Raw genomic sequence first — 18,415 nt, 5'->3', positions numbered from 1 at the left:
GGAGATGGAGACACACACACACACACACACACACACACACACACACACACACACACACACACACACACACACACACACACACGCGTGTCACTCAAAAGATTCTACAGGTGTCCAGAGGTTGGCTGCACTCTGCACCTGTTTTGTCAGACCTCCAAAAAATAACACAAAGATGCCATTGCTGCCAAGCCCTGGTAGGCCATTATGTGGGGAGCTGTGCTTTTACCACCACGGTGTAAATCACTGCCCCCTCTCCTCTTCCTCTCTCCTTCCCCACACGTCCTCTGCAACAACAAATTATCAGCCTTTCATCTATATCAGCCTGAGATATAGCGAGAGTCCTCCATGACCCCTGCTAAGGCTTGGGCTTGAGAAAATATGCTGAAAGCGGGAGGAAATAAAACAATAATCACAGAACAGAGACTTGGGCAGGGTGACGGATCGATAGGCGTCAACGAGGGCATAAATAACGAAGGATGGACAAATTAATGAGAGGACTGAGGAGGGGCAGACGTCTCAGTTGCAGTGTGGGAAGGTTCATTTACAAATGACAACAAACCCTGGGTAGGCAAAATTCTTCAACACTTCATTTCAACTGCCAGGTAAAACTCAGAGGTACACCCTTCTTTCAGTTTCATACATGTACTTACAGACATACAGTACACTGGGTAACAAAATTGTAACTTTATTTTGCTTCCCAAGCTAAAAAAAAAAGACGTTATTGTTCATGTTATACAAATCTGAATCTGTTATTAGAATAATTCTTGTCACATATAGTTTACAGTGTATACATTTTACATTTATTTTTTAAGCTTATTAATTATAATAAAGCTTATTATATGTGCACAAACATACTTCTACAATGTACAGTGTATGAGTTTTGTCTATGTTTGGTCTCAGGAACATCTCTTTTTATTGTATATCTTTACTCTGCCAACCAGAGGGGATTCACATTTTTTGGTATGACTAATTCATACTTTGCATAAAGGCATTTGAGTGTATTGGAACAAAAACTATGGGTAATACAATATTCTGGAAACATAGTTCCAGTCACTGTGCAAAAATACATAATAAACAGGTACAGCTATGGAGGGGAGACATCCTTTATGTCACAAATTTACAGCAGTTCAGGCTGCAGGTTCGCTACCAGTGTTGTGCTGTAGAATCAGTGCACCTAAATCCAGTAATAAATACGACTTCCTCCTATTGCTGCATTTTTTTTTGCATATTAATGAATTATGCATAAATATGCAAAAATACAAGTTGATCTTTTCTGTTGGTATGAGAAATTAAATTGTTCAAGTGCTTTATTACAAAGAGGGCAGAGCATTGATAAATACATATAAAAAGCACACATTAGTTGTTTGTTTTACAACATACACAGATTTCAATACATATCAAATATAATTAAGATTTGTTTTCACTAGGGAGGCTGTAAAATTGTCAAGCCTATACTGTAGACTGTAGTGTGCAGACCTATACTGTAGACTGGATACTGTGTGACTCTGAAAGGTTTGACAATGCTGTAACATTCGGTTCTTAAACCATCTCTTCACTGGAAGCTTTAATGATGCCCTTGGTCTATAATGGATGTTGCCAGACCTGTATTTGCTGGGAATTAATTGGACTGAGGATTTTTGCCACAGAGATGCATTACTGCCATTATGCAGCAACGATATCCAGTGACTCCAGCACCCAGTGCTCACAGTTGTGGTCTTACACAACCTGGAGATATTGTTTAGGAGCCTTCTCAGAGGGAGAGTTCTGAGAGCACAGCCAGTGTGGCTGCATGGGTCAAATACTGCAGACCCAGATGGTTCCTCCATGATTCTGGTGGGAGGAAGAACCATCAGGTTAAGCTACCTGGGCATGACGATATCGTGATGATCGTGAGGTTCACCGATGATGTAATGTCCTACACTGCCTTTAGTAAAGCTGTATGGCTTCGTCCATGATGCAGTTGAATGGTCATCTGATTCAGATGGTTTGACGTACTGTTGCATTCAGCTCTAACTCAAATCCCTCATTTTCCCCAATACACCTACTTGTGTTTCATGCATTTAATTCCTTATTGTCAGCAGGACCCCATCCAATTTGCCGCTGTGTCACTCATTGTCAGTGGAGACCTTTCTGACTGGCAGTATTGGCTCAGCCAGGCATTTTCAATTATAGACACCCCTCCATGTTTGGTGGTCATTTTAGACCCAGCTGAATGGTATCTTGATATTTTTTTTAGTTTTTCTGTAATTGTAATTGTCAAACCCAGACATTCACATGCTTAAACTCTCTTTCTCTCTCTCTCTCTCTCTCTCTCTCTCTCTCTCTCTCTCTCTCTCTCTCTCTCTCTCACTCTCTCCCTCACACTAACATGCACACACAACACACAGACACACACAGAAACAAAACATACAAGCATGCATGCATACACCCTGGCCCTCTTTATTAAATATTCAAAGTTGTAAGCATAAATACAGGAAGGTAAAACTAATCTTGGCCAAACAAAACTCAGGGCGGAGTTGTTACACTGGTAAAGCCAAACACACACATGAAAAGGCTTAGGCCACTCAGGTGGAACAGAACACACTGGAAGACTGTCCCCGGTAGCTGTGGCTTCAGAGTGTATATGGTTACTGTGATGTTCAGAAGCAGGTGCTTTGGGTCAGGATATTTGAAAAAATGTGGACTTGGTTAGCTGTCAGTCAGTCAGGCTGGTGCGGAAGTGCTGAAAGAGGCATGACAATGCACACACACATGCACACACACACACACACACACACACACACACACACACACACACACACACACACACACACACACACACACACACACACAGTGTTTCCATTCATTTTCACCATGCATAGGCTGCATATTGGATATACTCACAGGGCTGCTAACCTGCTAGCCTGAAATGTCATCACATTTTCTCCTGTCTCTGCCTGTCACTGATCTATTCAAAAATAATCTCACAGGTATAAAATATTCTAAGCTCCTTAATTATATAATATCAGAACAATAAGACAAAAATACAAGATGTCTTTCTTCAGCAGTTCACAATAGACATATATATATATATATATATATATATATATATATATATATATATATATATATATATATATATATATATATATATATATATATATATATATATATATATATTACTGAAGATCTTGCCTAAAGGACCACAGTGGATACCCTGGTCAGGGTTCAACTCCCTGGCCTGCTGTACTGAAGACAGTGGTATAACTAGCATGTCAGAGATGTGTCGTCCTCTTCATACATACCTGCCATTTAGTTTCTGCTTAGTTTTGCTATGTGTGCTCCTTGTTAAAGGTTTCACTGGTGAATAAAGAGTTTGTCCCTCAGGCAGAAGTCTCTTCCAGTTCTTTTTCTGCACCGATACAATACGCAACAGATTAAATAGAAAATGGATGTGGTTATGGACAGGTGGCCAATTTCGAAATGAAGAATTCGAGGGATATTTTCTGTATTGTGAAATGAGTTTGGCACGACCACTGCTGAATTTGCAGCATCCCTTGCATGCTAATGAGATCTCTCTCGCCTGATGTCCCATCAGCCCGGCCCGAAGCCCTCTGAAGGACCCTGGAGGCACTGAGTACATGCCTCAGAACTCTGAATCAACCGGAGCTCCTCAGTGCTCGCATAGAATCACTCCTTTACGATCACACATCAGACAAACATGAAACACACTTTTAAAAGCAACCTCTGAAAGCTGTGTTATTATGCTAGCATTGTGCCTCAGACTCAAGCCACTACTCACTGTGAGGAATTTGATTCATTTTTTCTGTGGTCAATATTACTAAAGTAATTGCTATTCAAGGGGCCTCACCATCTCGGCAGTGGTTTACTGATGCGAATTATTCAATGTGAAGCAGTTTTGCTATCATCAAGTACTAATGCATTTTAAACATGGATGACTGATATACCGATACTGATAAAGCAAGTCTATGCCTTTGATTAAAAATGTCAAAGAGTCTACATAATGCATGAATTACATTTTTTTTAATATAATTAATTATGATCGATATTTAACACACACACACACACACACACACACACACGGTCTGGTCTGTGATAGGCTGCGTAAGGTGTTGATGGATGTGTTTAAGCAGGCCATTGGAGAGTGGGGGTGCGAGCTGATGATGTAAGACTCATGGCAACAACACTGCTAAGTAGGATAGAGAGAGCCTGTCAAACACGACTCGATCTGATATCCTTCTGCCCTCTTCTGTCCTCCTGCCTCCCCTGTAGGTATGTTCCTGCATCTGACAGAATAGCTAAAGAGGGGGTAGATAGCTTTGTGTGTGTGTGTGTGTGTGTGTGTGTGTGTGTGTGTGTGTGTGTACCCCTGCACCCTCTCATCTGATCTGCTGACCCCAGGTTTGCTCTCCTACCAAACATCCATCTTTCAATCTGACTCAAGCTGAAGCCCTCACCGATGTTCACGTCAACCCCTCTTCTCAAACCTTCCAGCCCAAGTAAAGTGTCCACTACACAAACAGCACCTGGGCCAGAGAACAGGACTCCACAGTGGCTAGTTGAACTGGTAACACGAGTGTCTCACAGGTCTAAGTGCTGGTATGGAGAAATGGGCATTTTGAACCATGAACTCAGCAAAGAACTACCATCACGATATATATATATTTTTTGTTGGAGGTAATTGCACAAGACATTCATGGACTCACTTGTCGCATTAATTGTACAATGCCATGAGTACTGAACTCATTAATTGTACAATGCCATGAGTACTGAACTGCTGTGTTTCACATTTTCTGAGAGATTTACACCCATAATAAAAATTTATTTTCATGATATTTTCAGGGAGGTTGTATTCATTTTATCTACCTTAAAAAGGAGCAGATTTTCTTATTTTGTTTAATATCATTTTCGTTTTTGTCCTGTAGTTTTGCTTATAGCAAAGTGCAACTTTAGGTTTTCGTCCAAAAACCAATACAATACAAAATGCGAAATGCTTAAAACGTGAAACCTCTTTCAGCCGCACCAATATCTGTTCATTATTCTATGTTTTCCCGACAAGTGTTTGAGTGAGTGGATGAAGGATTAGGAATGTCTTTTTATGTCTATTTTATTTCGTTTATTTAGTTTACATGCCTTTCTCCAACACATGCATTCATCTAAATCTCTGAAAATATAAGAAAACACACCACCCCCTGAAGGTAAACAGTATACTTGTGACATTCCAAATGGAAAAATTTGTCTCGGCAGTGTAGTGGGAAGAAAATTGTTTTGGAAGTGGGAAGAGAAATCACACATACAAACACACATACGCACATTTATATTTATATTTACATGCATGTACATTTGCATCTACAGCTCAGGACTAGATGAACCGAAAAAAATATCTTGTTGTTTAAGGGCTGAGATTCCAGTAATGTTCAGTTTGATTGAGAACTTTGCACTTTGATTTTAATCATTAATTGATTGATTGAGTGAGTGAGTGAGTGAGTGAGTGAATGAGTGAGTGAGAGAGAGTGAGCGAATGAATGAGTGAGTGAGAGAGTGAGAGGGTGAGTGAGAGAGTGAGAGAGAGAGTGAGTGAGTGTGAGTGATTGAGTGAGTGAGTGAGTGAGTGAGTGAGTGATTGAGTGAGTGAGTGGGTGAGTGAGTGAGTGAGTGAGTGAGTGAGTGAGTGAGTGAGTGAGTGAGTGAGTGAGTGAGTGAGTGAGTGAGTGAGTGACTGGATAAGAAAGTGGTGTCGAATCATTGGAAAGAAAAAAAATCAAAGAAAGTATACTTGGTCATTAAATGATTGCATAATTAGTGTGGCCCAATTTAATGCATAAATATGGTGAACAATAACTTTTGCAGACACAAGCATGTCCAATAAGTCACCAATTACGTCCATGATATTAGAAGGCTTAATACCAATACTAAGCTTTAAGCTCACAGCCCAATGGATAATGGTGAGGTTATGTAAGCCTGGCATGCCAGGGAGCTTTGCCATATCATTAGTGACTGACTCAAGACCCCCAGAGACCAGTGGAAAAGGAAAAAGGTTTAGAAGATAATTGGCATTTGTAGCAGACCCATGTATAGCATAATATCATGTGTCCCAGTTTTAAAAATGTATTTTGATTTGTGATTGGTTTAGTGATTCTTTTTAACAACTGTGGGAAGAAGGAAATACCTTGACCTACTTCTGTACATCCTCTGTTCAAAAGACATTCATTACTTTATCAACCTTTCCACGCAGTTGAGAACAGTCAGTGCTAATGACCTGGCCGAGGCAGTCTTTTGTTTTTATTTTAAATAAAAATGAATAGATTTATTCAGTTATTAAATATGGAACCTTGAAATGTCAGGGCTATTGAAACAAGAGGACATGCATGTATATAAATATATGCCACCACTGGAGAGGTTCATTGATAAACTTTGCATCAGCTTCCCGTGCTGATGCTAACGACACAGTTGTATATATGATTTACATGATAAACCTCACCATTACAGGTTTGAGAACTGTGTAAAAGAGTCACAAGCATATGGATGTCAGAGAGCTTAATCCTTCTAACCCCAGATCAAACAGCTTTTTAACCTTGTAAACCCTGTAAAGCTGCTTTGCGACAACTTGAGTTGTTAAAAGCGCTATACAAATAAACTTTGATTTGATTTGATTTTCTTCTTCATGGTCCTGAATCTTCACCAGGATCAAAACTGGCCATAATCAGGATCATAATCAACCCTGACCAGTGCATATATTACTATGAGTTTTATTTAATCTCTGAAATATTGCAAAACTAACCCACTATTCACACTTTATTCCTGAAAAAAGTATTGGTTGTCTGTTTAATTCTATACTGATTACAAAATTTTGTAATCTTTGAACAAATGTTCAGTCAGTGTTTCGGACTATGTTCACACAGACGTGTTGGGAGACCTCACGTTTATGATTCGTCAGACAGGTGTCAGGAAGCCCCCATGCCTGGTCTGCCTCTCACCTCTCTCTTTATAGCTAAGCCATGACAGCTTGGCTCATAAGAGTCTCTGCAGCTGTCCAGTGCTTTCCAGAGCTAACTATCTGTGTGTGTGTGTGTGTGTGTGTGTGTGTGTGTGTGTGTGTGTGTGTGTGAAGGTTAGCTGCTGCTCATCTGTTCTGCAGACCGGCGTGTCCACTGGAACCACAAGCATGTGCATCTGACCCTCCAGCTGTGCCTGACTGGCTGATCTACACGGAGTGTTTACCCTCCTGGCGAGATTAGAAACTGTAGCTGGATGTCATGAAGACTTATAGCTCATTACCATCTCCCTCTGTGCTTCTGCTAGACTGTATTTGGATATTTCCTGTACAGACTCTGACTAGAACTACTAATTGGTTCTCACTGAGTAATATTAATATTACTGCCTAATGGTAACACTCAGCTTCTTTATCCAATGTTGTATATGCCATTGGTCATTTCAACCATGCCGAGTCCCTTCTGGGGGACTCACTCTCTGATGATCCCAGCTCAAAATAACTTTACAGGTATAAAGTTGGGACCAAGTAATGTTTACTCCTTGAGTTTCATGAATGTAACACCAGTGTGGCCACAATTAAGAGGGGTGCGTTTCTCAGCAGGTGGTCTGCCAAAAAAAAGCATCTCTGTGCAACGTTTTGTTTTGTTGATTCTACTTCAAAATCATTTTAGCCACATAGACATAAACAGCAAGTTTTACAAATGCAACACCATAAAATTAAATATAAAATGTAAATGCATGTACTGAATTATAATACTCTCAGTATTAAACATAACAGGATGCACTGCAGGACACATCAATACATTTTCTAACAGACTGAAAAAGGACCAGCATTCACATACAACACACGCTATGTGTGGGACATAGCTCCATCCAGAAAGATGTACAGCACGCGTTCCCGAGAAGGGCATGCATATCACAGAGGGGGTGCTGATTTCGGCATTACGAGACTGATCAAGCCTTGAAAAACATCTGTGGACGATCCAGTGACGTCCGGCAGTGCACGACAGGGAGCAAAAATGCACATGCGATCCACTGCTCTGCTGCACTGGACAGTGTTGTGAGGTCTTTATCGTCTTTAGTTTGAAAGCGTCTTCGTTGCCTGACTGGTTGGAACGAACAGCGGCAGGCGCGCGGGTGCTGATGGCAGGGGGCCGCACCGCTGCTGCCAGAGACCCGACACACGGCTCCGTCCCGGCAGCCTGTAATTATGAGGCATGAAAGTAGGGATTCTATGCGCTTAATGTTGGTGAAATCTAACGGGGGCCCTGCTGACACCAACCGTGGCTACAGCGTTAATCATTTCTTTTCTGTCTACCAAATCTCAGAATCGTTTGTGTGTGTCTGTGTGTGTGTGTGTGTGTGTGTGTGTGTGTGTGTGGGCGTGTGTGTGTGTGTGTGTGTGTGTGTGTGTGTGTGTGTGTGTGTGTGTGTCTTTTATAGATGCAACAAAGAGCCTTTTTTCTTGCTCATTACCATTATGTCTACATAAGTAAATCCTTATGATCTCACAATAATGTTCACACTTTTTCTTCACACTGATTTTTATTCATTTGTTCTGGAAGAATAACCAGCGATGGCACTATAATTAACTCACACACTACTCACACAGTCCACTAAAACTATAACTAAATGTGATCTGCAATAAAATAATGTACAAATATCAAAGTATTTCAAATGCTTTCCATCCATGTGTAGAATTACATTTTTCTATTTTTTATTAATTTATTTTTTATGTATTTATTTTTCACCTTCAAGGCTTTCCAAGGGATACAAAATGTCAGCTTGAGTTTACACACACCTGGTCTGTCCAAAATGAGTCTGTATTCCTGTGAATGTGGGAAAGGATAAAGGATATGGAGCCTGTATGGGTGTGTGTGTGTATGTGTGTGTGTGTGCGTGCGCGCGCAGACGTTGCATTGGGACCGACCCACTGTGTTTCATGGTAATCCTTGAAATCTTGAGTCTCACTGCCCTCCAATCTTGTTTCTGTCTGATGAAGTTAAATAAGAATAACCTCCTCCTACCTCAGTGTCTCCCTCTAAAGCCTCTGTCTTGCCATTCTGATGGGCTTCTGCTAATCTAGTTGCCTCTTCTTTTCCTCATCTCTCTCTCTCTCTTTCTCTCTCTCTCTCTCTCTCTCTCTCTCTCTCTCTCTCTCTCTCTCTCTCACTGTCATAGACTCTCCTTTAATTGTGTCTTTATAATGAGCTCCACAGTAATTTAGCATTAGTGGTTTTCACCAGGGCTTCCTCTGGCTTTGTCTCACTATAGAAATCCTGTTGAAGATGATCATTCTAGAGGACTGATATATGGTGCTGTTTGAATTAGGGGTGACTGTAGATACCCCATAGGAGAAGGCTCCACTGTATAGTCTGATAAAGCACATTACTGGTACACAAATCTACATTGTGCTTTTATTTTATTTTTAGGCATTTGATACAATATAACAACCTATGATCCTCTGAATCTTTAGCCATGCTCTTTAGCCCACAGAAATGCCATTCTGCGCATCTGAATTCCTCATTTCCTGCTGAACACAGACTATAAATAGACTGGAACGTTCTGTTGGGCCTTGTGAAATCATTGTCTTTGTTCATAGTTTTCGGTGTCGCTCTAGTGCATTTTATGTTTGTTTAGTGTGGATAATCTTTGCTTCCTTCTGTTTGTATTGTATTTGTTCACCAAGCGTCTTTAATGAAGCACCAGCTGCAGTATTCCCAGCCTTATCTGTGTCTACAGAGTCTCCATTCACAACATTTCTTAAATAAAAATACAGCTGTTCAATCACTGGGAGCCAAAACCTGAGAAATCTCCCGCATGGTAATTTTTAAATATATGAACTTTGTAAATTTATGAACTTTGCAAATATAAGTAAACAAACACTAAAAATGTATTAGACATTTACAGCATTTTAATGTAAATCATTAATGCATTTTCATTGTCTCTTAGTTGTCTCCATAACTAAATTCGCTATCACTAAATTCTTGAATCTATGACCACAAAGTGCAAAGCATTTTGAGCAATAATAGTGAAAACCCAGACATATTCACCCTTTCCTCAAAAGCGTTGACACGTACATGTATCCAGTGAATATATTCGCCAAATACCAGACAGTTGTGGGTCAGGAAGCCTTGACCTTCAACCCATGTGTAGCTTCAGTCTTGTGTGTGATTGTAAGCAATGACTACAGCCCAGTATGAGGCCCCTCACGTTTAAACAGAGCGTGCGGGGTGATGAGCTTTGCTAGCATTCCCACCACACACGTTCCCTTCAGATGCTCTGCTGACATGTTACGCACAGCTGAAACCGCTCAGCCAGCACATCAGCTCACGAGACGCTGAGTTATCGGAAGGGCAGGCGGGGATTTGAGTGGCACGGCCACCTTCAGCTGAGAAAAAGCTCAAGAGAAGCTCAAATTTACATGCATAAACACACACACACACACACACACACACACACACACACACACACACACACACACACACACACACACACACACACACACACACACACACACAGAGAGTTTACGTGATAATCTCCATCTCATCTGGTTGTCCTTGCTGCTTCTCATAAAGAATAAAATCAAACAGTTCAAACGAGGAAACTGAAGGAAAAAAAAAACAGCCCAGCTTAGTACATATATGAAAGGTTTTGTGTCAGATCCAGACTGCACTGCTGTGGTTTGATGCGTACGTGGTGGTTGTTCAGCAGGCCCTGTTGCCGTATTAAAACCAAGATTGTGGAACTTCCTCCCGAGAGCCGTCAGAGATGCCGTGTTTAAGCTTGTGTTCAGAAATCATTCAAGGTTTTCAATCAATTAATTCTAGTTTGTAAAGCAACTTTTAAAGCCCTTTAAAAGGCTGTGATAGCTCCTTTCACATATAATTAAGACAATTTCTGGCATTGGCTTTTTACCATGGAAGTGTTATTACTCACATTATACTGGATACTATACTGAATCAGTGTTGCACAGTTTCAGTTAGGGGGATGACATCTGATTAGACCCAGTTCTGCCAATATGACTCATAAACTCATACTTTACTGCTGTCCTTCCCACTTTGACTGTTGGAGTGCACATCAATAGCTGTTTTTAGCTTACTCATGGAATTATGTGACAAAGAACTCTGGGTTCAATTTTCTTATACCTGCCACTGTGATATGTTTGACAAAAAACCTGCAATATTTGGTTGTAGTTTTGAGTTCCTTTGCTTTTTATCCTTACTTGAAAGAAGCTGGAACCAAACTTTTGCTTTCTCCACTGACGGCTGCTTAATTTGAATTGACGCTCATGAATCAGTGCTTTGTAAATAACATTTTATGTTTTGGGTGTTGCTGTCAAACTTCGGCTATCGTTTGCCCTAGTTGTCATACAATTAAGTTACCATCAACTTTTCCCGGCTTAATTTTTGTCTGAGTTTTTGTTCATTCACCTGCTTTTCGTCAGCGTGCCCACGTGACACACCGCTAATTTAGCACTGATTGTCATGCTTTGCCTGGCTGTTGTTATGGGTTTCCTCATCCTTTACACGGGGCTTGTCCTAGGTCTCGACTCATAGGTAGAAATCATAATAGAACTACTGTAGTGCAGAATTAAAGTTTTGAAATTTACAATTGCGATTTACAGGTCTATTTTATTCCTTTAGTGCTGAGGTTTGACTTTATTATAGCTCAGTCTTTAGACTAACTGAAAGCATCATAATAGCACATGGGGGCTACAGTTAAGTCTTTGAAGTGACATGCCAAGTAAAGCTGTTGTAGTCTTTGACAGTGTGAGGATAAACTTCAATCATACTACCACACCAGTAGCTGTGATTGGCTGGGTAATCTGGGGGAAGTCGAGAGACCCATTGAAATCTCTCCTAGGGAGACTACAACACCCACAGAGGTGCTAACCTTGCGTAGAGTGCTCAAGGCTCGGCCTGCCTGTACAACTCTGACTCAGAGAAATGGGCGGGGAGTGTGTGTGAGAGAGTGTATATGATATAAGGTAATATATAGTGTGCAATGCAGTGTGCAATGCAGTCGCATATTAGGTAATATATAACATACCATATAAGGTAATAGGCTATACAGCATGATACAAGATAATAGCAACAGCTCTGAGGGCCTTTTTAATCTCATATAACGTGTGTGTGTGTGTGTGTGTGTGTGTGTGTGTGTGTGTGTGTGTGTGTGTGTGTGTCAATCTGTCCGTGTCTGTGCATGTGTAAATGAAAGTATAGGAATGAAAATATACTCTGTGCACATTGTATCATGGCTGCTGTCAAGCCATTTGTGTTAAGAGCTTTTCAAAGAGCACTCCTCCTCTCTCTCCCTGTTAGTTAAACACACACCTTTCAGTGAGAGCAGGATGACTCGCACAGACCTCGACATGCCGCCAGACAGATGAAATATGGACACAGCTACTCCACATGACTATTTCGCATGGAAAAACTGCCTGCCTGGCCAAGTCGGAGCCCAGAGGAAGAACAGAAAAGAATAGGATAGAGGACTGAGAGACAGAGGCGCAAAACTCTCAACCTTATCCTGCCTTAAGCCTCCGTCTCACTTTCACACTATCTCTTCCTCCCCTGTCTCTTTCTCTCACTCTTTCTCTTCCTGTTGTGTGTGTGTGTGTGTGTGTGTGTGTCTGTGTTTCACTACTGAGCAAATAATGACAGCAGGACAGGGCTGCCACTTAAACTGTACTGATAGCTGAATATTCCTTCTCCCTTAACTTCTCCATATTGTAAAAGAGCCGCTAAGTTGCTTGGCCAAGTGAAAGGGCTCCATAATAAAATCACGTGTGAAATGTCTACAGAGGGGGGATAAGCACTGCACAGATCCTCTCTTACAAGGACTGGTCAGTTCTCGTGTGGAGTCAGACTCAGACTCGCATGCCGACTAGCAGAGCTGACTGACGCTCTGTACTGAGCACAAGACATTATTAATGTTCAGGAGCGTAGGTTTGAAAGAGCATCCGTACTTAACATTTATTTTTTGATTAAGCATAAAGTAATGCTTCTAGATCCTCTGACAATATCTCAAACCAGCATCACTGCCAAAATCACTGACAATCAGAAACAACTGCTGGAAAATTCAACGGCCCTACCAGAAACAAGCACTCTGCTAATCGGGGGCTCAATCTTAAGGGCACCTGGGAATTGAAACCCATAAAACTCCCTGCTTCACCCATACAGCTCTCCTGCAGGAAATTACACAGGCGTTACATAACTACACCTCTCCAGATAGAGTTACTGCCTCTGTCTGAATTCAAGTACTACACACGGCGCAAACGCAGTGTGAGAGAATGGGTGTCCCGTTTCTGAATGCACAGCACAATACTGCAGCATAATTCAGCTGACTATTGTCAATCACTTTAACAAGGATTTTACTCACAGTGTCTCTAAACAGCACTTACAAGGATTTTTCTAAATAAGACCAAATTCAACTTTGATACCCTCAATACTCTAACAGACTAACATTTAAATTTTAGAAAAGATTATTTAGAAGGTAGTTCCTCTTCAATATTTTAAATTCTAAATTTTAAATATGACCCTTCTGTCTGGCTTTAAAGCTCATCACAACACAGACCTGCAGTAACCAAAGTCCTTCATTTCTACATGCTTCTGTTGGCCACAATTGTCAGTTAAATCTCAGTGAAATCATTTCACCAGGATGTAGATGACACATCATAATGTATGTCCCCAATGACCCCCAGGGTTCCACTGATTTGATTTAAACTGTGTAGATGACATCAAGTCCTGAAAGTGTCACTTTTGACTATGAGCTAAACTTAAACGTCTTGTCAACAATGTCTCAAGAACAGCACTTTATAATCTTCATATAGCCAAGTTCAGTAATGAAAAACTGATTTTGTAACCAATATTTCTTCCGCATGCATTTGTAATATCATCTGACCTACTGTAATGCACTGCTAGCATATTCTCCCTAAGAAACCTACTGTATTTCACACCTACAGAGGATTCATAATGCAGATACTAGAGTCCTACTGCACAAAACATTATACCTGTCCTTAAAGATGAGAGAACGCATCATACCTGTCCTTAAAGATGAGAGAACGCGTTATACCTGTCCTTAAAGATGAGATTGATGATTTATTGAACACAAACATATGAAATAAACTTCCAACCAACAAACATAGCCCCACAGCCAGTTCAATGGTAATTTCAAATAGCGCATGCACAGACACTTGCTCACTGAAAGAGAAGGATCAACAAAGGGGTTTAAGTACACACACTAACAAAGGGTGAAACAAGACACAGGTGTGGCACATAACGGGGGTGGCAGACACACACACACACACACACACCTCAGCAGTATGTTCACAATGTATGTACCCCTAAGAGCCCTCGGATAATCTGATGAAAACATACGGGTGATGCATACCACATGACTCAAGAACTCTGACATGTGCTGCTATGACCCCACACTCTGGAATTCACTTCCAGTTGACCTGAAAGCCCTTAACTACAAGAATGCTTTCAAAATAAATGGCTTGCTTCACAAGACCTTTAATTTAACTGCTCTTCATTGACATTTTTTTCATTTTTAACAATGCACTGTGTTTTACTTGATGTGTCACTTGATTCTTTTAATGTGTCTTTTGTACATTTTTCATGTTATTCCTTAATTTGTTTCATTTTATATGGTATTTCTATTTAGTATATTGCATTTTCTTTTTAAGAAAGTGCAATGCAAATAAAATTTACTATTATTATTATTATTATTACAATAGGCAAAGCATTCTTATGACAAAACAGACCCACTGCTCCATCTCATCAGCAGACATCAGTAGTATTGTAACATACACTAACCATAGACACAACTGAAAACACAGTGTGCACAGAGGTATTGTGTGCGTCTCCGTTACTCTTGATGTTCCTAAAATTGGCAGCAAATATTCTGCCCTTCTGTGTCATGTGTCTCTTTTCAGTGACGCTAAAGGAACTGGACTTTTTAAAACTGTCTCTCAAGGCAAACGTCGGCTGCTGTGAGAAAATGGCGCTTCGTTAGCAGCGTGAGGAGGGGGGGAAGCACTTGTAGCCGCTTTCCGTCTGAACTCGTCGCGTCGCTTTTCGGAGCCAAGCGCTCTAATATAATTGTGTAATTGCGGTTGTAGCTTTGGGCTTGTGCAACGAGTCCAGTCTGTGCGGAACTAATAGAAATCCGCCAGGAAGCGAGCAGGGGGCAGGGCTTTGTGTGGAATTTGGCAGGGATCTTAGCGGCCAGAGTCTGCGAGGCAGCCTTTCAGGGCCTCGAAGTGATCGGCAGTCTGAAGTGCCTGACTTCAGCCCCGAGCTGACGGTGCCTTCGCGGTGTGTCGTACCCATTTGGAAGGAGCAGTAATATAAGTCTCTCACGGTTAGCTCAGTCAGTACGCACTCGCATACAGTGTGCACACACAAGCACCACCAAGCAGTTTTATACTACTGTCTTTCTTGGATATTTTACATTCAGTTGTGTATTGCAGTAGCTAAATTTGTTATGCATAAACCCCAAGCCAACCCCAAACCAAATGTTAAAATGTTCCTATTTTCCCATCATCGTGCAAAGTTTGGTACCCACAGAATGCTAAATACAAGCACACACACACATGCGCTACACAAATATGAAACAACTCAGATAAGCCATATCTAACATTATATATAGGGTGATGGTAGATATGACTTCTATATTTATATATCTAGGAGCCAGATCTTGTATCCTGTAGCATTTGGGTGTGCTGGAAAGGAATGAATTCTCCATTAGTTATAAAGCTATACATGTTAAACCTGATAGGAATATGCAAATGCCATATAAAATACAGTGAGAAAGAGGGGGAGGAGCAAGTCGATAAAGAGACTTAAATGAGTCTTAATCTTTTTATAAGTAGAAGAATGAGCCCGTCTGTACCCATAAAATCGTTTTTCAAGATGACACACTGTATTCAGGCAAATTATATGGTGTCATGGAGGCCTTTTCCACAGGGGTGAACACAGCATCCCTCCAGAACACTTCAGGGTCTGGGTCCTCTGGCTGCTTCTCAAGAACTCACAACAGAGAAATTACAAACGCAGGTTCAAATTCCAGGGAAAGTGCTTTATACTTTAGGGAAATATAGACCTTGTAATGTTTACAGTGAGAAGAACTTAATGAGGATAAGAACAGGAACCATAACCACATTTGTGGCAGAAACAATGGGCAGACCAGTGAATTCCCTGCCCAACTGTCTCATTACCGCAATGCTTCAGGCAGACAGTAGAGGGAGCTAACATAAGGACAGTGATCATAAATAATTAAGACTTTGTTCAGGCAACGCCCCTGCCTTCTCTCCCCAACTTGCCATTTTTTTTCCCTCTCAGATAAAATATTGAGAAGGCTTTGAGAGTGCCTGGGAGGGAAGTTATCCCAAAACGGCAATGCGGTTAGCCCGAGAGCAGAGACTCTGCCTCGTGGTCCTGACTCGCCTGTCTGTCCTGAATCAGGTTTAACGAGCTGTAGCACGCTGACCCGGCACCTGCATCCTTTAAGAGATTATGAGTGTGGGGCATATGCCTTCAGGATTAACTCCATTCCCCCGACACTCACAGATATCCAAGTCCGATATCTCCACGGACGGGTGACCAGTGACCGAGGGCATTTTATTAGTGGTTCTGTATTCGTGTATTGATGCGCTGCAGTCGTGGGCCTGACGTCCAATCGGGTTGATCCTGCAGGGAAGATTCCTGGTGTGTGGCAGCGTCCTCACACTGAAACCTTGACCAAGAGGTGGAGGTCAGCGTTAGCATGTGGAGCACCAGGAGGCACATAGAGCACGGTGGACACCCCCAACGTTGTCACCTCACTTGCTCCTAAACTCACGACTCAGTACCTTATATACCCTTCTCTGGTCTAAATGGGGGTTTTAATTTAATTGAACTTGAACTTTAAGGTGTTAATGCCATTGTTTATTCCACTCCTGTCTATTCTACTTCAGTGGCGTTGTTGAAGTCTTGAACTTGAACTTGTTTCATTGTTTTGTATGCAGTGTGAGGACTTACAGGTGGGCTGAATAATGGGTGGCCAGGTACGACCCTCAGTATTAACCCTCTGTTTTCTATTGGCTGTTACGGTGTATTCTCTATTGTCTGTTAGTGTCTACGTACAGTCTGAAATGAAATAAAGGAACGACTTACAAGAATATAAGAACTGAAAAGGTGTGAGAGCTCTCTCTCTCTCTTTGTTTTGTTTTGTGTTCTGTTAACATAATCAGTGTACAGTCCTGCACCAATGAGATACTCGTTCTCTTTATACTGTTCATCCTATTCTGATTAGCCACGGAGACAGCTATGTGTCACACACACACACACACACACACACACACACACACACACACACACACACACACACACACACACACACACATACACACACACTACCATTCCGAAAGGGAGCACCTCCTCTGTCCATGTACAATTTATCATGGTTGCTACATTAATAACCAGGTCTCCATACGGTAACTTCTGCATTAATCGCTCCCAGACATTTTGAACCTCTTCTTCATTTCACCACCTTTGTGTGTCAGAAGATCCAGGAGTAGCATGTGTGATCTCTCAGTGCAGATCCATTGTTTGGGTATGTTTGCAGGATGAGTGCACCTTACACCTTTTTCTAGCAATTAAGACACACACATTGAATCGAAAATAAATAAATATAAAATAAATGATATTTGCTGATATGATTATATGATGATGATATGCCAAATGATATTTGACAACTTCTTGCTTCTACCTACCTGATGATTCAATCGAGAACAGCATCAATAAAGGAGATACAAACGTAGTCATTCAAAAATGGTGGATTAGGAAGCCATTCAGAATCTATATTCATTCTGAAACTATAGAAATTACTTTATTCTCTCTCTCTCTCTCTCTCTCTCACACACAGAGAGAGAGAGAGAGAGAGAGAGAGAGAGAGAGAGAGAGAGAGAGAGAGAGAGAGAGAGAGAGAGAGACACACACACAGACAACCTGATAGACTCTCTCTGGATTCTTGGCACACAAATTCCACAGAGGAGTCCCTGCAGAGTAGATGACAAAAATCTCTTGCTGTCTTCATCTCATTCTCCTCTGGCTACATGGAGAGCCCGTTTTGTTCTTTGAGAACCACTGGCTGTTTGGTTGTATTGGTAGTTATAGAAAAGAGTGAGAGAAGTGAAGAGGGGACACCACCTTGACACGGTTCCCGTCCTCAGGAGGACGTCAGCAATCTTGTTCCCAGAGCTGATACACACTGACATATTAAGTCTCACAGGGCTCATGCAGACACTGCTAGATGTCTTATCACACTTAGACCTACAGCATAACAACAGTAAAACTGCACACCTTTCACAGGCACCTCTGAAGTGACATATTTTATTGTACAGATGAAGAAAGCCAAGTTGCATTTACCGAAATCTAAA

General features: G+C 41.3%; 1 long non-coding RNA gene across 1 annotated transcript in view; it reads left to right on the top strand.

Moving 5' to 3' along the window:
* Positions 1-2,963, top strand: part of LOC143484189 (uncharacterized) — a 56,155-nt gene extending 53,192 nt beyond the window's left edge. The window contains exon 5 of the long non-coding RNA XR_013122568.1: positions 1-2,963. This exon is cut by the window's left edge and continues 653 nt beyond it. This is a non-coding gene — a long non-coding RNA (uncharacterized LOC143484189).
* Positions 2,964-18,415: the final 15,452 nt, after the last annotated feature.

The sequence above is a fragment of the Brachyhypopomus gauderio genome, chromosome 2 (genome assembly GCF_052324685.1).
Source record: "Brachyhypopomus gauderio isolate BG-103 chromosome 2, BGAUD_0.2, whole genome shotgun sequence".
NCBI lineage: Eukaryota > Metazoa > Chordata > Actinopteri > Gymnotiformes > Hypopomidae > Brachyhypopomus > Brachyhypopomus gauderio.
The sequence above is the reverse complement of the archived record's forward strand: the minus strand, read 5'-3'. Positions and strand labels throughout refer to the sequence as shown.